At 35.0% G+C, this 22,808-nt stretch overlaps 1 protein-coding gene across 4 annotated transcripts in view; it reads right to left on the reverse strand.

The window, feature by feature from the left end:
• Positions 1-22,808, reverse strand: part of FAM110B (family with sequence similarity 110 member B) — a 209,306-nt gene that overhangs the window by 138,638 nt on the left and 47,860 nt on the right. For 2 of the 4 annotated variants that reach the window (XM_023496001.2, XM_031946378.1), the window contains exon 1: positions 11,739-11,909. The exons of the other annotated variants lie outside the window; for them this stretch is intronic. The gene's annotated coding sequence lies outside the window, so the exon portion shown is untranslated. Of the gene's footprint in view, positions 1-11,738; positions 11,910-22,808 lie in introns of those variants that run through there. 4 annotated transcript variants of the gene reach the window in all.

Consider the following 22,808-nt stretch of genomic DNA (forward strand, 5'->3'; position numbering starts at 1 on the left):
TTCTCATATTATATCATGCCTTTTATGAGTTCCCTCACTTATAAATATGAGAGGGGGGTATAGTCATGAATGCTAAATCTCCCTATTGCTTATAATACCAGTCTTACATTCTTTTGTCTAGAAGCATTAATTAGCTCACCAAAACTATCCAATTCCGTATCTCTAGTGAATATTCTTTGATCCAATCATGTCAGATTGTGAAAGCCTTTAAAGCCATATAGAGAATACTACTACTTAAGGGATTTCCAGCCAAGAGAATATTACTTATTGTAGAGGCAATAGGGAACCATTAGGAATTTATTTAGTAGGGGCAAGGAGTAATGTGGTCAAGTGTATACAGGAGGAATATTCTTTTGGCAATTGGATGGAAGTTAGAATGGGGAAAGATTTAAGGTAAGGAGACTGACCAGAAGGCTATTAACAATAGTTTGGTGTAAGATGATTAAGGAGTTTCATTAAGGAGGCAGTCATCTAAGTGGAGAAAGGAGAATGTATTTGAGAGATGTTAAGAGAGTAAAAAAATTTGGCATCTGATTAAATAAGAAGAAAGGTCTGTGAGTGCCTGGGTGACTGGGAAGATGATGATGTCTTCAACAGTAAATGGGAAAGCAGAAAGAAAGGAGGATTTGACAGAAAAGATAATGGGTTATATTTTGGATATGTCATTGGAGATGCTTATGAGCGAAGTAGTTCATGTCATCCAGGAACTGGATCAGGAGATCAAGAGAGACAGGCTGGATAAATATATCTGGGAATCATATGCATAGAGACAACAATTAAACCCATGGGATTAAGATCATTAAGTGAGTTAATATAGAAGAAGAGGGCCAAGGATAGAGCTTTGGGTGATATCATGTTTCAACAATATGATATACTGGAAAGAAAAATGGGTCTGAAGTTAAATCACACAGAGTGCTGGCTACTTTGTAATCAATGTGTTCTTAGGGAAATCCCTTTAACTCTAGCCCTCAGTCTTCATCTATAAAATGAGGAGATGGAGCCAAATGAATCCGAGACTAAGTGCTTTTCAGTTCTAAATCTATCAACCATTTATTTCCTGAGGGGTCCTTGGCACCCCATTTCACCTTTCTAAGCCTTACTTTTACCCATCTATAAAATGAGGGGTCTAACTTTCCAGCTGAGAAACTTGAGACATTAAAGAAGTGATTTTTTTCAGTATCACACAGCTATTATGTATCAATAATCAGCAATTAAATGTTTTTCTTCCCTATTTTAAGGCTAGCCCTCTTTCCCAAAATCACATTGCCCCTCTCAAAGAATGCCATTATGAAAAGAAAGAATAAAGGGGAAAGTCTGAACTACAGCAGATGAAATTAAATCTATTTGCATATACCCCAGGATGGCACATGCAATACATAGTTTTTGTAGATGAAGAAATGGACAGTAGAAAGTTATATGGCCAGAGTAAAGCCATAATATATTACAAATGAATTGATATATAAAGATATTTAAGAAATATGCCATAAAAGACAGGTTAATTAATATTTATGATCAGAAGAGACAAGAATAAAAGACAACCCAAGGATTTCACTGGCATCTACCAAAAAAAAAATTTTTTTTAATATTAGCACTTACAGAATCTGGAGTCAAATAAATACTCTGATGCCCATTACTTTTGTGACACTGGGTAATTCACTTCATATCCATGAATCTGTTTCTTTATCTGTAAATCAAAGGACTTAAAACTTCTGAGGCTCCATTTAACTTTGGATGAAATTTTATGCATTAGCAAGAAGGCCTCAAGGACATTGGCTAAACCCTTTGTGAAGGATTTGGAGATAATCAGTCACATTTCACCCAGGTTTCTTATACCAAGACCCAAGTGAGGTTGCAATTTATGTCGCAGGAAGGAATAGACTCATGGATAAAATAATTCAAATACTTAAGACATTAGCAATATAAAAGAATGTGAATGATTCATGTGGCCTTATTTTGTAATATAATTTCATATGTAACATTACAGAAAGTATAGATATAAAAATGTTCTGACAGAGCTTATATTCACATAGAATGGACTACTATGGTGCAAGAACAAAGTTTGAAAATAATGACTCAAAGGTCTCAGAACTGACATGCTAGATTTGTAAGAAATAGCTCTTTCCCACAATCAGGATTGGAAGCGAGGACTTCTAATGTATTTTTACAGACTATTATGGTCATAGCTACTTGTTTCACATAAAATGCTGAAACTTGTGATGCATTTTCCTTTCTTTAAAAAAATACCCTTTGGATACCTGTAATCAATGACCTGTCAACCAAAGTACACATTATTTCGTGAAAGTAGCTCTTGGGTTTAAGTCATGATACAAATTTACATACATAAATAGATTTATATGTATATTATTTAAAAATAACAAATTCATTAAAAAGCAAAAAGTGTAATGTCCTGGTTAGTTTTCTGGAGGTCTTTGGACCAGCCTTCATTTCAGTTGAAAAAATCGCCATGAGGGGGGCGGAGCCAAGATGGCGGAGAAGACACACGCGTCTTTCTAAGCTCTTCTCTTACCCTCTTTATCAATATTATATCGAGCCTCAAAAATAGTCTTGACTGCTACAATTCGTAAAGATAAGTAGAACAACTCACCAGCCGAAAAAAATCTGCAGTCTCGCCAAAAAAAGGTTGGTTCCGGGGCCAGGGGGGAGATCGGCGCAGACAGGGAGAGAAATTAGGTTCCGAGGAGAGTCTCAAACCGAGGGTGAAGGCACAGATCTCATCACAAGCGCGCAGCCCCAACCCGCAGTAAGGGGCTTTTCCTTGGGGCAGTTGTGATCCTGCACGGCAGGAGGACGCAGCCCGGGGTTAGCCTCCAATCTGCGCAGGGGGGAGCTTGGCTTGGGGCCATAGAGCTTTTCCAGGGCCGATTTGCATCAGGCAGAGACACTGGGCAGAGTTTGTGGCTGTCTGCTTTCTGCGGTCTGGTCTACGCTCAGCTGCTAATACTCACAGTCCCACAAGAGGCTCCGGCCTGGGCGGTGACACTTTCACCACTTAGTCTCTAGCCTAGGGCAATCGATAATCCACTCAGCCCTACTAAGCAGTTTGATAGGTCGGCCAGTGCTGAATCCACCTCCTGTTGGGGGAAGGGAAAACTCTCACACAGAGCACTCCCATACCTTGGAGCCGGAAATCGGTTTACATCTTTCCCTGCTCTGCAGAGGAAGCTGGTAACCCCCTTGCCTAGGAGACCTACCCTAAAGGCTTTAAAACATGAATAAAAAGATGAAAAGAACGATCGACAGCTTCTATGCAGAAAAAGAGCAGGTCAGCAAACCTGAAGAGACCTCAAACAGCAAAAATGCATCAGACTGTCCTCCTTTACATAATGCTCTCATAGAAGAGACCATTAAAAGTCTCAAAAGAGAGTTAGAAGATAAATGGGGAAAGGAAAGAGAAGCCTTACAAGAGAGCAACAACTTCCTGAAATACGAATTGGAAAAAGTAAAAAAATCTCAGGAAGTGCAAATTGGTGAATTGGAAAAATAAAGAACTCTTGCAAGAAAGTCAGGATCTGTGAATTGAAAAAGAAAATAATCTCACTAAAAAAATTAGTGAAATGGAAAAAATCTCCACAGACCAAAACAATACATCTAAAAACTAATTGACATATACAGAAAGAAGTGAAAAAGCTATTGAAGAAAATAATTCTTTAAAAATTAGAACTGAACAAATTGAAACTAATGATTCATTGAGACAGCAAGAACTGAAGTCAGCAAAACAAAAATGACAAACTGAAAACTACACTGAATTATCTACTTGCAAAACAACAGATCTTGGAAAATAGATCTAGAGAGATAATCTGAGGATTATTGGACTCTGAAAACCTATGATGAAAAAGAGCCTAGATACTATTTTACAAGAAATCATCAAAGAGAACTGCCCAGATGAAATAAGAACTCAGAAGGTAAAATAGGCATTGAAAGAATTACACTAACACCTTCTGAAAGAAACCCAAAATAAAACCCCAAGGAATATTGTGCAAAATTTCAGAACTATAAGATTAAGGAAAAATTTACAAGCAGCCAAAACCATTTAAATACCGAGGATGCCACAAAAGGATCACCCAAGATCTGGCTGCCTTCTCACATTAAAGGAAAGAAGGGCCTGGAATATGATATCTCAAAGGCACAAGAACTTGAGATGGCCAAGAATCAACTACCCAGCTAAGCTGAGCATTTTCTTCCAGGGAAGAAGATGGACATTTAATGAAACAAATGAATTCCATTTGTTTCTGAAGAAAAAACCAGAACTAAACAAAAAATTTGATCTCCAAGAATAGAACTCAAGAGATGCAGAAAAGGTAAAAATAACTCTTGAGAATTGTATTTCTGTTGTGGATATACAAAAAGAATACATGTATAATTTGATTGTACTGATATAACATAAAAAAGGGAAGTAGATATGGAAAAGGGATGATGGCAGAATAAGGTGGGAAGGAGGGATAAAAAGAGGGAAACCACATCCCACAAAGAGGCTAAGGAAACTTATCATATCTGAGGGAATTTAGAGAGGGGAGGAACATTTGTGAATCTTACTCCATCAGAGTCTGGTCCAAAGAAAAAATAATTGACATTTGATTGTTAGAGAAAATTCTCTCCCTCATTAAAACGTGGAGAGGAAAAAGGAAAAGAAAAAGAGTAATAAGGGAAGGGAAGGGGGAAAGACTCAAAGGGGAGGGAGGGATTATAAAGAGGATAAGTATCGTGACACAAGAGGGTAATAAGTTTAAAAGGGGGAAAGAGGGTTGGGGAGGCAAAGAAAAATAGAAGCACAATCTAGTTATTAGGATGGCAGGAAATACAGATTTAGTAATTCTAACGTAAATGTGAATGGGATGAACTCCCCCATAAAGAGGAGGCAGATAGCAGACTGGATCAAAAGTCAGAACCCTACAATATGTTGTTTACAAGAAACACATTTAAAGCAGGGGGATACATATAGAGTAAAGGTAAAAGGCTGGAGCAAAATCTATTATGCTTCAGGTGAAGTCAAAAAAGCAGGGGTAGCCATCCTTATCTCAGATCAAGCAAAAGTAAAAATTGATCTAATTAAAAGAGATAAGGAAGGAAACTACATCCTGCTAAAGGGTAGCATAAACAACGAAGCAATATCAATATTAAACATATATGCACCAAGTGGTATGGCACTCAACTTCCTAAAGGAGAAGTTAAGAGAGTTGCAAGAAGAAATAGACAACAAAACTGTAATAGTAGGAGATCTCAACCTTGCACTCTCAGAATTAGACAAATCAAACCACAAAACAAATAAGAAAGAAATTAAAGAAGTAAATAGAATATTAGAAAAATTAGGTATGTTGGATCTTTGGAGAAAATTGAATGGAGATAGAAGGGAATATACTTTCTTCTCAGCAGTTCATGGAACCTATTCAAAAATTGACCATATATTAGGACATAAAGACCTCAAAATTAAATGCAAGAAAGCAGAAATAGTAAATGCTTTCTTTTCAGATCATGATGCAATAAAAACTACATTCAACAAAAAGTTAGGGGGAAATAGACCAAAAAGTAATTGGAAACTAAACAATCTCATCTTAAAGAATGATTGGGTGAAGCAGCAAATTATAGATACAATTAATAATTTCACTCAAGATAATGACAATGATGAGACATCATACCAAAATTTGTGGGATGCAGCCAAAGCGGTAATAAGAGGGAATTTTATATCCTTAGAGGCTTACTTGAATAAAACAGAGAAAGAAAAGATTAATGAATTGGGCTTGCAACTAAAAAAACTAAAAAAAGACCAAATTAAAAACCCCCAATCAAATACTAAATTGGAAATTCTAAAATTAAAAGGAGAAATTAAAAATATTGAAAGTAAAAAAACTATTGAACTAATTAATAAAACTAAGAGTTGGTTCTATGAAAAAGCCAATAAAATAGATAAGCCTTTGGTAAATCTGATTAGAAAAAGGAGGGAGGAAAATGAAATTAGTAGTCTTAAAAATGAAAAGGGAGAACTTTCCACCAATGAAGAGGAAATTAGAGAAATAATAAGGAGTTATTTTGCTCAACTTTATGCCAATAAATTTGATAACCTAAGTGAAATGGATGACTACCTCCAAAAATATAGACTTCCCAGACTAACAGAGGAGGAAGTAAATTGCTTGAATAGTCCCATTTCAGAAAAAGAAATAGAACAGGCAATTAAACAACTCCCTAAGAAAAAATCCCCAGGACCAGATGGATTTACATGTGAATTTTACCAAACATTTAAAGAACAATTGGCCCCAATGCTATATAAATTATTTGATAAAATAGGGAATGAAGGAGTCCTACCAAATTCCTTCTATGACACAGACATGGTACTGATACCTAAACCAGGTAGGCTGAAAACAGAGAAAGAAAATTATAGACCAATCTCCCTAATGAATATTGATGCTAAAATCTTAAATAAGATATTAGCAAAAAGACTACAGAAAATCATCTCCAAGATAATACACTATGATCAAGTAGGATTTATACCAGGAATGCAGGGCTGGTTCAATATTAGGAAAACTATCAATATAATTGGCCATGTTAATAACCAAATTAACAAAAACCATATGATCATCTCAATAGATGCAGAAAAAGCATTTGATAAAATCCAACATCCATTCCTATTAAAAACACTTGAGAGTATAGGAATAAATGGACTTTTCCTTAAAATAATCAGCAGCATCTATTTAAAACCATCAGTAAGCATCATATGTAATGGAGACAAACTGCAACCATTCCCAATAAGATCTGGAGTGAAACAAGGTTGCCCACTATCACCGTTACTATTTAATATTGTATTAGAAACGCTAGCTATAGCAATAAGAGCTGAGAAAGAGATTAAAGGAATAAGAATAGGCAATGAGGAAGCCAAATTATCACTCTTTGCCGATGACATGATGGTATACTTAGAGAACCCCAGAGATTCTGCTAAAAAGTTATTAGAAATAATCCACAACTTTAGCAAAGTTGCTGGTTATAAAATAAACCCACATAAGTCATCAGCATTCTTATATATCACTAACAAAATCCAACAGTCAGAGTTACAAAGAGAAATTCCATTTAAAGTAACTACTGATAATATAAAATATTTAGGAATCTATCTGCCAAGGGAAAATCAGAAACTTTATGAGCAAAATTACAGACCACTTTTCACACAAATTAAGTCTGATCTAACCAATTGGAAAAATATTAAATGCTCTTGGATAGGGCGAGCAAATATAATAAAGATGACAATATTACCTAAACTAATCTATTTATTTAGCGCTATACCAATCAGACTCCCAAAAAACTATTTTAATGACCTAGAAAAAATAACAACAAAGTTCATATGGAAAAACAAAAGGTCAAGAATTTCAAGGGAATTAATGAAAAAAAAATCAAATGATGGTGGCTTAGCTGTACCAGATCTAAAATTATATTATAGAGCAGCAGTTACCAAAACTATTTGGTATTGGCTAAGGAATAGATTAGTTGATCAGTGGAATAGATTAGGTTCAAGGGATAAAACAGTCAACAAATATAGCAACCTAGTCTTTGACAAACCCAAAGATCCCAGCTTTTGGGATAAGAACTTACTGTTTGATAAAAATTGCTGGGAAAATTGGAAACTAATATGGCAGAAACTAGGCATTGATCCATACTTAACGCCGTACACCAAGATAAGGTCAAAATGGGTTCATGACCTAGGCATAAAGAATGAAATTATTAATAAATTAGAGGAACATAGGATAGTTTACCTCTCAGACCTGTGGAAGGGGAAGGTCTTTATGACCAAAGCAGAACTAGAGATCATTACTGATCACAAAATAGAAAATTTCGATTATACCAAACTGAAAAGTTTTTGTACAAACAAAACTAATGCAGACAAGATTAGAAGGGAAGCAATAAACTGGGAAAATATTTTTACAGTCAAAGGTTCTGATAAAGGCCTCATTTCCAAAATATATAGAGAATTAACTCTAATTTATAAAAAATCAAGCCATTCTCCAATTGAAAAATGGTCAAAGGATATGAACAGACAATTCTCAGATGAAGAAATTGAAACTATTTCTAGTCATATGAAAAGATGCTCCAAGTCATTATTAATCAGAGAAATGCAAATTAAGACAACTCTAAGATACCACTACACACCTGTCAGATTGGCTAAGATGACAGGAAAAAATAATGATGATTGTTGGAGGGGATGCGGGAAAACTGGGACATTGATGCATTGTTGGTGGAGTTGTGAACGAATCCAACCATTTTGGAGAGTAGTTTGGAACTATGCTCAAAAAGTTATCAAACTGTGCATACCCTTTGATCCAGCAGTGTTACTACTGGGATTATATCCCAAAGAGATTATAAAGAAGGGAAAGGGACCTGTATGTGCACGAATGTTTGTGGCAGCCCTTTTTGTAGTGGCTAGAAACTGGAAACTGAATGGATGTCCATCAGTTGGAGAATGGCTGAATAAATTGTGGTATATGAAAATTATGGAATATTACTGTTCTGTAAGAAATGACCAACAGGATGATTTCAGAAAGGCCTGGAGAGACTTACACGAACTGATGCTGAGTGAAATGAGCAGGACCAGGAGATCATTATATACTTCAACAACAATACTAGATGATGACCAGTTCTGATGGATCAGGCCATCCTCAGCAACGAGATCAACCAAATCATTTCTAATGGAGCAGTAATGAACTGAACTAGCTATACCCAGAAAAAGAACTCTGGGAGATGACTAAAAACCATTACATTGAATTCCCAATCCCTATATTTATGCACACCTGCATCTTTGATTTCCTTCACAAGCTAATTGTACAATAATTCAGAGTCTGATTCTTTTTGTACAGCAAAATAATGTTTTGGTCATGTATACTTATTGTGTATCTAAGTTATATTTTAATATATTTAACATCTACTGGTCATCCTGCCATTTAGGGGAGCGGGGGGGGGGTAAGAGGTGAAAAATTGGAACAAGAGGTTTGGCAATTGTTAATGCTGTAAAGTTACCCATGTATATATCCTGTAAATTAAAGGCTATTAAATAAAAAATAAAATAAATAAATAAATAAATAAATACCTCCTGGAAAAAAAAAAAAAAAAAAGAAAAGAAAAAATCGCCATGAGAATAGCCAGAGATAAAATCCAAATTCTTTATTATCTCCTCAAAGTCTTGTTTCGTTGTCTGGGGCTCAGCTAGCTTTCTAAAGGTTCTCTGGAACATGTCTTGGTTTGTGTAGGGGAGGCAGGAGGAACACCATGATAGTCTCTGTCTTGTCTCCTTGAGTCTAGGAGCTTGTGCTCCAGCCCGCAGTCTTCTGTCTTCCGCTAATCTGTCTCTTAGCCCTCTCCAGGTCTGACTCTGGTCTCTTAAATACTCTATTACAATTAAATCCATTCATCATACTGAGTTTAAGCCAATCATTATATCATTACAGGAAACCATTATTTGTGGTAAGATTAATTCAATCACACTGAATTAGAAAAGTATTAATCACCATGCTAACCTAGATAACCATTGTCTTATCAATTCCACTTAGCTAATACCTAGTAAAAAATCCTGATATCAGTTCTGGCCCATTACAAAAGAACACTTCTATTCACTTTTCTATGATTCTTAACTTAGCACCAAATATGAATGAATATTACATTAAATTGCTTATGACCATTGATAAAGATCATAGGATCTTGGGCTTATAGCTGAAAGGGGTATTAGAAGCCATCAATTCTAATAAATTCCTCATTTAAAAGATGAAGAAATTGGAACCCAGAGAAGTTAAGTGTCTTGATGAGGACCATGTAGCTAATATCTGAGAGCAGAGCACAATTTGAACTTTGGTCTTCATGACTCCAAGTTTAGCACTCTACTATATCTTGCTTATTCTTCTCACTAAAAGAATAACTAGCTTAATCAAACAATGAACACTTAAAACAATTATGATGCTCCAGGCACTGGGAGTCATTTCCCTTCTCCCCAGCAAAAAAAGTTCCTGTCCAAAAAAAACTTTGTGTGTGTGTGTGTGTGTGTGTGTATGTGTATAATCCACATATATATTATTACATCACTATACATGTATGTATATATATATATATATTTCATATATATTTATGTACTTGTATATGTTTAGATGTTTTATATATATATTTATGTATTGTGATATATGTATGTGTGTACACACACACACACACACAGAGTAATATCTGAGGGTAGAAAGACATTTGTGCTGGGGGCTATGAAGACAAGGAGGGAAAGGAAATTTCTATAAGAAATAGGAGATGCACTGATAGTTTAAGAAGAGAAATGCTAGCATGGTTTTAACTTATTTGTTTATACACCTAATAAACATAGATAAGTTTTACTAAGCCATTTTTTTCAACTGGAACCTAATGCATTAAAAACAGATTGGCAATTTGTTCTGGGTTCAAGAACTGGTGATTTAATCTAGAGTTAAAAAAAATAATCCCTTTATTTTCAGTCTGGCACTATTTATTTTTACAAACAGAAAATAGACCGAGAGCACTTAAGTAACTTGCCAAGGGTCACAGAGATAGTAAAAACCTGAGACAGAATTTGAATTCAGGTCTTCCTGACTAAATTCAGTTCTCAATATATTATATCACTTATAGTCTCACCTTAATTAAGTGAAACATGGAATTTAAAATTTTTTCTAATGTGCTTTCACTATTAGGATTTATTATAATAATGTCCTACTAAGGGGTATTTTGTTGGGTTTTTTAAATTGTGATTTTGTACCCCCAATCCCTTGGACATAGAATGTTCTTAATGAATGTGAGCTAAATTGAATTAATTTTCAGGTAGTTCAGACTACTTGTCCCTTTCTGATTGCCTATGGTGATTTCTGAGACATGTCTCCTCTCTGCCAAATGTACATTTCTACTGGTTAAACAACTCTACCAAACAAGTGACATCCACTCTGACTTTCAAAATTTGAGAGAAAACTATGCTTGAAAAGCTCATGGGTGTTGCTTTGGCAAAGCCTGTGCTGTTTTAATTTTTAAACATTGGCAAGTTCTAATGAACTATTCTCTAATCGAAAGCATGTTTAAAGGAACTGAAAATGTCATACTGTTAATATATGACTGACTGAAAGGGTCCAGGCTGATCCACATTATTTGAAGTGCTGTATCTGATGATCAGAATAAACATAGTCCTTTGCATGCTATCTGGTGAAGTCTTTTCTTCTAATCCTGGAATCCTACTCTGAGCACAGAAGATTTTTTTTTTTTTAATGGCAGCACTGGTTTTGTCACAGACTGAAGTTTTTAGAGAGCACAGAATTAGAAACTTTTGATGATGGCATAGTCAGTTCTGCAACAACCTGACATATTCCCAAAAAGCACTTTTTTTTTTTTGCAAAAGCACTAAAAGCACAGGAATTATGGGGAAAACAGGATTAGGAGCGTAATACTAAAAAAATTAAGTTCATCAGTGACACATAAAAAAGACAAAAAACTAATTAAAATAGTAGTACAGTTTTATACATATTAAATAATTAAGAAATTCATAAATATCATATTAAATAGTGGTAGCATCAGTGACTCAAGCTGATGGTTGGCCTATACCCTAGTTCCCATAGGAACAAGGCTGGTACTATCTGAAAGTTAGGCCTCAGACCATTGCCTAAGTGAGAGTTAAGGAAAACTGTAGACAAGTCCTCCTTTTCCCATAGCTCCTACTACACCAGAAAAGAGAAAATTAATATATGGTACTTTACCTTGAAAAAGCCTTGGTTTGCTTGTGGAATTGAGTGTCAGAAAGGTTGCAGCTTGTGAGTTACTGTGAAATATTTCAGTTTTCTTCATTCTTTTTCTACAGGAAGAAATTGAGAATATTCGAACAGCATGCTCAAATTATTCCCTAATATGAGCAAAACTACAAAACACTTCCCACATAGATACAGTCATATCTAAACAATTGGGAAAATATTAAGTGCTCTTGGATAGGTCAAGCAAATATGATAAAGATGACAATACTACCTAAACTAATCTATTTATTTAGTGATATACCAATCAAACTCCCAAGAAACTATCTTACTTACCTAGAAAAATAACAATAAAATTCATCTGGAAGAACAAAAGGTCAAGAATTTCAAGGGAACTTATGAAAAAAAAATCAAATGAAGGTAGCCTAGCTGTACCTGATCTAAAACTATATTATAAAGCAGCAGTCACCAGAACCATTTGGTACTGGCTAAGAAATAGACTAGTTGATCAGTGGAATAGGTTAGGTTCACAGGACAAAATAGTCAATAACAATAGCAATCTAATATTTTACAAACCCAAAGACCCCAGCCTTTGGGATAAGAATTCATATTTGACAAAAATTTCTGGGAAAATTGGAAATTAGTATGGCAGAAACTAGGCATTGACCCATACTTAACAACATACACCAAAATAAGCTCAAAATGGGTTCATGATCTAGGCATAAATAATTAGATTATAAATGATTAGAAGAACATAGGATCATTTACCTCTCAGATCTGTGGAGGAGGAAGGAATTTGTGACCAAAAAAGAACTAGAGGTCATTATTGATCACAAAACAGAAACTTTCAATTATATTAAGTTAAAAAGCTTTTGTACAAATAAAAACTAATGTGGACAGGATTACAAGGGAAGCAATAAACTGGGAAAACATTTTTACAGCTAATGGTTCTGATAAAGGCCTCATCTCCAAAATACATAGAGAATTGACTCTAATTTATAAGAAATCAAGCCATTCTCCAATGGATAAATGGTCAAAGGATATGAACAAACAATTTTCAGATGAAGAAATTGAAACTATTTCTAGTCATATGTAAAGGTGCTCCAAATCACTACTGATCAGAGAAATGCAAATTAAGACAGCTCTGAGATACCACTACACACCTCTCAGATTGGCTAAAATGACAGGAAAAGATAGTGATGATTGTTGGAGGGGATGTGGGAAAACTAGGACACTGATGCATTGTTGGTGGAATTGTGAATGGATCCAATCATTCTGGAGAACAATATGTAACTCTGCTCAAAAAGTTATCAAAATGTGCATATCCTTTGATCCAGCAGTGTTACTACTACTACTGTTATATCCCGAAGAGATACTAAAGAAGGGAAAGGGGCCTGTATGTGCAAAAATGTTTGTGGCAGCTCTTTGTAATGGCAAGAAATTGGAAACTGAATGAATGGCTGAATAAATCGTGGTATGTGAATGTTATTGAATATTGTTCTGTAAGAAACAACCAGCCGGATGATTTCAGAGAGACCTGGAGAGATTTACATGAACTGATGCTGAGTGAAATAAGCAGAACCAGGAGATCATTATACATGGCAACAAGACTATATGATGATCAACTCTGATGGACGTGGCTCTCTTCAGCAATGAGATGATTCAAACCAGTTCCAATTGTTCAGTGATGAAGAGAATCAGCTACACCCAGAGAGAGCACTGTGGGAAATGAGTTATTGGACTACCTGCCATCCAGGGGAGGGGGGAGGAGGGAAGGAGGGAAAAAGTTGGAACAGAAGGTTTTACAAGGATTAATGTTGAAAAATTGCCTTTTTTAACATTATAACTTTTTATTTACAAAACATATGCATGGGTAATTTTTCAACATTGATGTTCTCTTGATTTGTATAAAATAAGCACAGATTATTTAATTATTGTTATGGGTCACATTTAATTCAATCTTCAGGAACACTCACTCCTTACCCTAGAAAAACTTAATATATGACAATGTAGCAAGATACTGGGCACAAAAGGAGAAAAAATGGGCAAAAATCAAGGGATGTGTCTCTGACCCTTTCTCCATTGTATTAGCAGCTTTTCACCAGCCCCTTTCCCAGGAAAGGGGTCAGAAAGATCTCACCATGTGAACTGAAAGTTTGTATTTTAAAAATCTGGACAAACTAGAGATGTATCAATCTGTCAGAACTGTCTGTGATAAGGTACTGTACAATCTTATCAGAAAAAAAAGCATAAAATGCAACTTTGAATGATGCTAAGGGCACTGGACTTGGGGTAAGGAAATGTGGTGTTTAAATCCCAGCTTTCACATTTACCAGCTGTGGGTCCTTTAGTGGCTAGTAATCAGTTAATGTTTCTAAGCCTCATTTCACTCATCTGTGAAATACTTGTCCTCCCCGGCTCACAGGGCTGTTGGGAGTGAAGTGCTCTGTAATTGTTAAAAAGGATTGTATAAATGAAGGCTATAGTACATTATCACGACTAGTGTCATTTATCCCTGAATATCTAAAAGAGAAGTCCCTCACCCAACCCTCTTCCTATGTCTATTCTATCCTTAACTTGCATACTTTTAGAAATTTTAAGTTTCATTTTCAAAAAAAAAGTGTGCAAATATATGAGTTCTTTATTGTTACTGCAAGCAGTAGATCCTTTAAAATTGCTTGTTAAATTGAATTGAATGATCTGAGGAAAGTTTAGCATAAACCATGTAAGTAAAAACATAATTCACATAAAACTTTTAGGAGAGGAGGCAAATCAAAGAATCACAGCCCATTTTTAGGTCTGGAACGGCCCTTAGTGAACATCTTTAGTCAATCCACTCACCTTATTTACAGATGAGGAGTCTTAAGGCCAAAGAGAAGACAAGTGACTCGTTTTCCAAGACTCCAGAGAGGGGATTGAAGTAAGTTTTCAAAGGTCCTGATCCCAAATTCCCAGAACCTCTACTTTCCCATTATCTAGCCCAATGTCTTACAAACAGAAGAGAAATTTTCAGTTTGTAAGAGTAACCCAAGCTCAGTGACGTCAAATATTTGGAGAGCAAACAACAGGCAACTTGATTAAAGGACTACTTTGTTCAAGACTTTGGGATCATAAACCTAAAATGAAACACCCAATCGATGATAAGCATACATTCTATTAGGGGAAACAAAGTGTATAAGAAGTATAAATAAAAACAAATTTTATACAAAGTAAGGGATAGGAACTAGACCCGATATTGATGCCTGGAAGACTATTTTAATAGATAAGTAACACTTTAATGTTATTATGAAACTAATTTTAATTCCTTGAATAGGGTCACATCACATTGAGAACTATTTTATTACATGTATTGAATCTTGTATTCAAGAACAACTCTACCCATTGTACCACATTACTCCAAAGCCAAAGTAAAAAATAGTAGTTACTAACATTTCAACAGGCTGCCCCAAGTATCCTAATGTAGTTTTAAGCTAAAACTAATAAGTTAAAACTACTCTGACATTTTTGGGTTATTGTGTATAGTGCTTGAAAGCTTTTCTTTGTTTAAATGATTTATATGTAATCACCTCACATGCTCCTCACAACAGTTCTGGGATGGAAATACTTCTATTGTGCCCATTTTACAGATGGGGAAACTTTGACAGAAGTTAAGTACTATGCTGGGGTCACAAGCCAACATGTACCTGAAGTATGATTCTCACTCAGGTTTAAAAACTCTACAATTATTTCAGGTCGTCTTGATGTCAAAGTAAATAAAAGAAAAATAGCCACCTACGTGACAGCTATTAAAGCAGCTGGGTCATAGAGTGGATAGAATGCCAGACCTGGAATTGGAAATTCCCCATTTTAAATAAGTTCAAACCCAACTTCAGATACTTACTAGCGGGCAAGTCACTTAATCTTATTTGCCTCAGTTTCCTCATCTGTAAAATAAGCTGAAGAAGGAAATGGCAAACCACTCTAGTATCTTGGACAAGAAAATCCCAAAAGGGGATCATAAAGAGTCAGACTTGGCTGAACAATAACCAATACTGTCATTGCTATTATTAACTACTATTAGGGGAAGAAGTTTAAGGGGAAAAGAATGATGAAAAATCTGATATAGGAGGTTCTCATTTAGATGAGCTTTAAAGGAACTCTGAAGTTCTTAGAGACAGAAGGAAAGAAGGGAAGGCATGGGGCTCAGCCTATACAAAAGTCTAGGCATAGAAAATGGAATGTCACCATATTCTTCACTTAATTGCTGGATTCCCCATGTGTGGGAAGGAAAGAGAATAGGAGCAAAAGAAGGGAAAACAGTAGCCCAGTCAGGGAAAAGACTGAAGCTTCCAGATTCACTAATATAATGTTAGGCCTTCTGACTTACCTCTCTACCATTCAGAGCAGAATAGCAGTAATTTCAGTTTATTCCATTCATCCAATTTATTAAGCAATGACTTTTTAAAAAAGAACACTGTGTGAAGTAAAGGGGAAGAAAGAATTTTTTAAATAAGAAATAATCTCTTCCTTCCTAAAGTTTGTAATCTGATTGTCAGGGGAAAGGGAGAGAATTTGGCACACAGATAACAAAATACAAAATTATACATAATGTGCATTTTTGTCAATGCCCCAAATGTGCAGATGATCACATGTGTTATGATGACACACTGGAAAGAATACTGCTTCTGAAATCTGAGGACCTGAATTCAAATACCAACACTGTCACTTACTATTTATATGAGCATGAATAAATGATTTTCTTGTTACAGAAACAATTTCCTTGTTTATAGAAAACCAGCCAGTTTTCTAATATGTAAAATGAGGAAGGTAGACTAGATATTCTCTGAGATCCCTTAGAGTTCTAAAGATACTTAAGTTCTAGGACAATATTAACTACATTGCCCTTGAGGTATAAGTTTTAACAAAAGTCTAATTTTGTTCTTATTCTTCTTTCATTACCATGATCAACAGGTCAAACAAATTTCTAAAGGAACAGATATCCAATGAAGAAAATGGAACTATCAGGACTTTAAAGAAGGATTCAACATAAACCCCAAATCTCTGTCATTCTGGAACATCCAATCTGTGTTGAACTCATAACAACTCAATTGAATAAACATTTATTGATTGAGGACCATGAATATGATATTGTGCAAGATGGAGGTTGAGAAAGAAGGGCCAAGTCAAAGATGAAATGGGAAGAAGGGAGGGAATAAGCACTATATATAGTGCTTATTAAGTTCCAGATAACTGTGTTAAGCTCTTTTTCCAAGTATAATTTCATTTTATTTCCACAACAACCTTAGAAAGTAGGTACTTTATTCCCATTTCACAGCTGAGAAAACGGAGGCGCACAAAAGTGACCTACCCAGAGTTACACAATGTCTGCAGCAGATTTGAACACAATTCTTTCTGATTCCAGATCCCACACTATGACAGTACTGCATATTATGCACTGTGACACCTCCTTGCCCCTAGCTAAGTACTTCAATATACAGGGAATCAAATCTAGAAATAAGAAAATAAGAATTAAGAAAATAATAGAAGAAAAAATAAGATACATTTAAATTACAAAAGGTTGGAGACAGGTTATAGACAACTTGAATGCAAACTAAGTTGGTTAAATCTTATTGGGAAAACAAAGTCCTTGAGTGTTTTTGATCAGAAAAGTAATCTGATCACACCTGGACAGCAAGACCAAGATGTGGTCAGTAATGTATAAAATAAAGTAGACTAAAAATAGGGATAGAGAGCAAGTTAGGAACCTAGAGCAATACTTTAGGGAAAATGTAAGGAGGACTTAAAAGAAGGTGGCCAACAGAAAGTAGAGAAAAGACTTTAGAAAAAGAAAAGCAATAACTATGATGAATCAATAGGATCTTTAATGGCTCAGTGGGACTCAATGGGAGAAGAGAGAGGAAATTTTAAACTTAAAGTAAGCTTGGCCAGAAAATTGCAATGTCATTAACAGAAATTGGGAACACAAGAAGAGAAAGTAAGTTTGAGAGAGAAAATAAATTTCATCTTAACTATAATAAGTTCAGAGTATTGATGAAATGTCTAAGAGACATTCAGAATCATAGAGCTTGGATTTAAACCCAAAATTTTTAAACTTCAAAACCTGGATGCTTTCATAAAAATAGTATTTATTATCAGTACCAATAACAACAAATAACATATATATATAGTACTACATGTGCTATGCACTGTGCTTTGCAATTATTATCTCCTTTGATTTTCACAACTATCCTGAGAGGTAGGTGCTATTATTCTCATTTTGAAGATCAGGAAATTGAGGCAAAAAAAGGTTAAATGACTTATGTAGAATCACACAGCTAATAAGTGTCAGAAACTAGGTCTGAACTCACATCTCCCTGATACCAGGCCTGACACTCTGTCTACTATATCCAAATATATCCCATTCTATCCCAGTTTATCCAAGTCCTAATGCTTCCCCAGGTGGGTCTGCTATAACTGGTCTCAGGCATACACTGGTGTTCACGTAGCAAAAATGAAAAATACAGCAGAGAAATTACTTAAATTTCCCACTTAGCAAAGAGTTAAACGTTTAATCCTAAAATAAAAGATTTGGGAGTCATCTGCACAAAAGCAAAAGCTGAAATTAGGGAAACAGATGAGATGAAGGATAAATGAAGAGACTATAAACATAAGAAGCTATTAAATACTCTAATAATTATTTGGCAATTAATCTTTTGATTAATAAAGAAAGCTATAGAAGTGTATGTATAAATATGTAGATATACATGCATGTGTGTGCGTGCATGCGTGTGTGTGTGCATGTGTGTGTGTGTGTGTGTGTGTGTATCCAAATACACACACACATAAAATATCTGGGCCCTTGCAGGTTAAAGGGTAGGAAAATCAGAAATTAATGTAGTTAAAAACAAAAAGTGCCAATAAAATAATATTTTAAATGTGTTACACCAACTAGAAAATAAGCATCAATGTTTAGTAAACAAGAAAGGTATAATTTTATAATAAGACATTTCAGTGGCAGAAGAGGAGAGGCAGGCTAGAGAAGGCAGTGCTTTTAGAAGAAAGGATCTTGGTTCATTTTCTTATTGGAATACATTGTTCTATTCAATGTTTACTTGCTAGGTAACTTCAGTATAGTCTACCCTGGCAATTCATAACTTTGCAATGTTTTATTCTCCTGTCAGAAAGCATTTGTGCATTAGCAATTTTCATTTATTTTATCATTAACCTTTATACACTAACAGAGTTGTTGAAATAGGAATGGCAAGAAATGGAAAGACGGCCTAAAAGAATACTTTTAAGCTCTAAGTATGTTGTGATTCCACTGTTCTGGTATGAAATATATACTGGTACTCCCCTTCCCAATTCCTCTCTCCATTCATCTTACACAATGAAGTCTCTCTAGATTTCCTAGTTAGGGAAATAAAACACATAGAAAAATAAATGCTAATGAAAGGAGAAATATGAGGGCTTTAAACTGCATAAAAATAGGTATAGCTTCTTTGATAGTTTTGTATCTGTACTTAATACAACTAATCTAACCAAGAACTCTAACTGATTATTGGCTATTTCTACCCGTGACCCCATCCCTACAACAAGCTATTCTACCCTGTATTTCTGATTTGATGCTTTACTTCTAGGCCTTTGAATGCTTATATCAAGATGATGAACTATATAGTCAATCAGTTCTCAGCTCCTATTGATTCTCTATCAACTCTACTAATAGTGGAACCACTCCAGTTTAGACTTTTACTGAGTTCTTATCTAAGCCTATATATATCCACCTACCAATTCTCAACTTAAAAAAACTTCAGTGAAAGGGAAGCTGTGATTACTAATCACTAAGTATAGGTTCACCTAGATTGTCCTACCACACTAACTTCTCATTTACATTTTATATCAAACTAATGGCCTGACAGATGAAGAGGACAAGGGAAAGTATATCTGAATTTCAGCAAAGTTTTGACAAAGTCTCATCTATGTCGGATAAGATGAAGGGTTATGAAATATATGACCAGTATATAGATGAGGCAGATTCAAAATTAAATGAAGGCTAAACTCACAAAATACTGAGAAATATACAATAGTGTGTCCTAGGGATATTGTTCTTGGTTTTTGTGCTATAGGAAAACTACTCTTATTTCTAAGGCAAGTCAGTTCAAACTGAATCCACTTGATGGAAATCGGGCAGTATTGTAGGATATAAAGAGATTGGAATTTGAAGTTAAAAAAGAGGGATAAAATCTTAGCTGTCACTTAATTGGCTCTATAACTTGGTGTGCAAATCATTTTCTTCCTGTTTCATCTGTAAAATTATTTTGATAACTAGAAAATATTTTAATGACTGGATTTCAACTGGATTTCTTTGTAATCCTATGTATTTTATGCTTTGAAAGATATTATTCTGAGAAGAGGTTCCTAGTTTGAACAGATTGCCAGAAGGATTCATGATATTAAAAAAAAAAAAGTTAACTCATGGATTAGATGGTCTCTAGTCTCTACCAGTTCTAAATCCTTTGACCTTATAATCCATTCCAAAAGCCAGACTAACACCAAGTTCCCCCAGAGCTGTACAGCCATCAACAGAAATCCAAGTAATTTTAAATTGGCAGTGACTGATCATTAGTCACAAAGTTCCCTAAAAGAATTAAATTCACCCTTCTACATGTCTGACCATTCAGAAAGGATCTGATGCATCATCATTATGCCCTGACAATGGTGGGTCTATCCTCAGGTTTTACCCATCCTATATTCACTGACACTTTCCCCCCACCTCCATACACAAAGTAAATACAAAATAAAGACTCTTATAAATTGTTGGTGATTTATTGGAAAAAATCTAGAAAGAACAATTTCAATGTTTCTTCTTTCATCATACAGTGCTTTCTTCTTTCTCCTCATTAACTGTAGAATGCAAAGAGCAGTTCAGGTGTGCTCCATTTTAATCAAACCCAATAGAAAAAAAAACCCTAATTTAAAGATGCATTTAGAGAGGGATTCTTAAATTTGAGAAAAGAATTCTTGGATGCTCTTTAGCATTTGAAAGAGGATTTGATTTACAGACCACTTTTCATAGCTCTGCCACAGCAGGTTCTTGATTTTCTCTCCATCAGGCTTGCAGGAACTTCAACAACCTACAAGAACACATCAGCTCTGGTACTCACATTTCATTAATATCTTCTGCCCCAGGAACCCACTCGAATTGAGGATGGAGAGCTCTTCCCAGAGCCTCCATTTAATGAAGGTTCCTAGGCCAGCTCTTTCTTCATTTCCCACCTGCTCAAATTCCATCATGTCCTTCCTTCCCTCACCTTTCCTTCTTTCCCTCTACCTTTTCCAACTTCCTTTAATGAATTCTCTTTCCCCAATAGATTGCAAGTTACTTAAAAGCAGGGCCTGTTTTGCTTGTTTAAAAAAAAAAAATTTCCTGGCACTTAATATTTATTGATTGACTAACAATAACTTCCTCACAGGAAGCACTTAATGAATATATGTTAAGTTTAATTTTAAGGAACATTGCTATTGCATAATATAAGATAAACACCACGCATACAAAAGGTAAACTTTAAGAAGTTTATAACCCAGTAAATAAAGGGAGAAAAAAAGCAGATGAGGCAACTCTAGAGCAATTCCAAAACATTTTAACATTCAACAAACAGTTAACCAGCTACAGCCATTTTCCTACCTCACAACATTTATTTGGTATTTACTTATGCATACAATGCTTTCTCCTTTAAATGAATATGTTTCCTGAAGGGAGGAACTCTTTTTTTTTTTTTTTTGGGGGGGGGAGGTCTATCTTCAGCCCCTAGCCCAAAGTTAGTTAGTGAATGAATGACAGATTGACTGAAGCTGGAAGAACCCTTAGAGATCATCTATTTCACCATGTCATTTTGCTCATAAGAAGTAAGTGGCACAAGGATAAATAAGTAACAGTCTGAATTTGAACATAGAACCTTTAAATCCAAAACCAATATTCTCTTCAGTACTGCTCACTAGATAAATTCTGAGGTCATGGAATACAAGGAATAAATAACTAGAAGGGAAGATGAAAGGGAAGAGAGGCAATGTCAAAATGTTAACTTATTAAAAGTACAGAATCCCAAATTCTTTGTTATCTTAGAGTGCTAAATTTATCAAACTCAAAAATTTATTTAAAGGATTTTTAATCCATCCATGAACAATAAACAATTGCTGAGGAGGATATACTTTTTTCCAATAGAAACAATTACCCTCCTACTAGATTCTTTTGAAGATGCAAAACCAAATAACAAAAACATAAAAATGGGTCTAGCTACTAGGTCAGAACAATCTTGAATTCATTTCGTCCACTACAAGCTTCATTTCCAATCCAGACAGTCTCCAGCTTGTGTCACTGTATAGTGATGCCTATCTGCCAGTTGACAGACTCCAAAGAGAGAAAAGTAGCCTCTGAAATGAAATGGTAATTACAGTGGGTGGAGGGAGAGAAGAAGAATCAAGATAGCAAGGTCTGCTAGCCCTGAACAACAAAGGGAAAAGGGAAAAAAAAAGCTCTATTATCCAGTTCTAACTAACTCACAAAACAAGTCAGAGAACACTGCACCAAGGACAGTAGGCTATTACAAAGAGCCAGCATCAAAAAGATAAAAAAGGGAATGAAAAATAGCACACAGCATTAAAATTTTAAAATCATGATTGTTGGAGTTAACATAGTTTTTTAATTCTAGCTAGCTCAGAATTTGTCAGAAAATATATTAATAATTAGCAAATTTTCAGTTTTGCATGGTGCACAAAGTTTTAGAAAATGAAAAATTTTATTTTTAAAGAGCAAAAAAAAATGACAGAATCTTAAAGAATAATAAAAATGAAGATAAAGATGACAAATAATTATCAATAAGTATTTATTAATTGCTAAGCATGTGCTAATCACTAGTAATTTAAAAAAGGACAAAAAGAAGGCAATTCCTGCTTTCAAAGAGCTCACAACCTAATGAGAGAGACAACAGGCACATAATTAATTATATACAAACAAGATACATAGGTGAAAAATTGGGGATAATCAAAGGAGGGACTAGACTAGATATTAATTTGACCAACAAATTTTCCAGATGTAAGTGTGAATAA

The sequence above is a fragment of the Sarcophilus harrisii genome, chromosome 1 (assembly GCF_902635505.1).
Source record: "Sarcophilus harrisii chromosome 1, mSarHar1.11, whole genome shotgun sequence".
Classification (NCBI taxonomy): domain Eukaryota; kingdom Metazoa; phylum Chordata; class Mammalia; order Dasyuromorphia; family Dasyuridae; genus Sarcophilus; species Sarcophilus harrisii.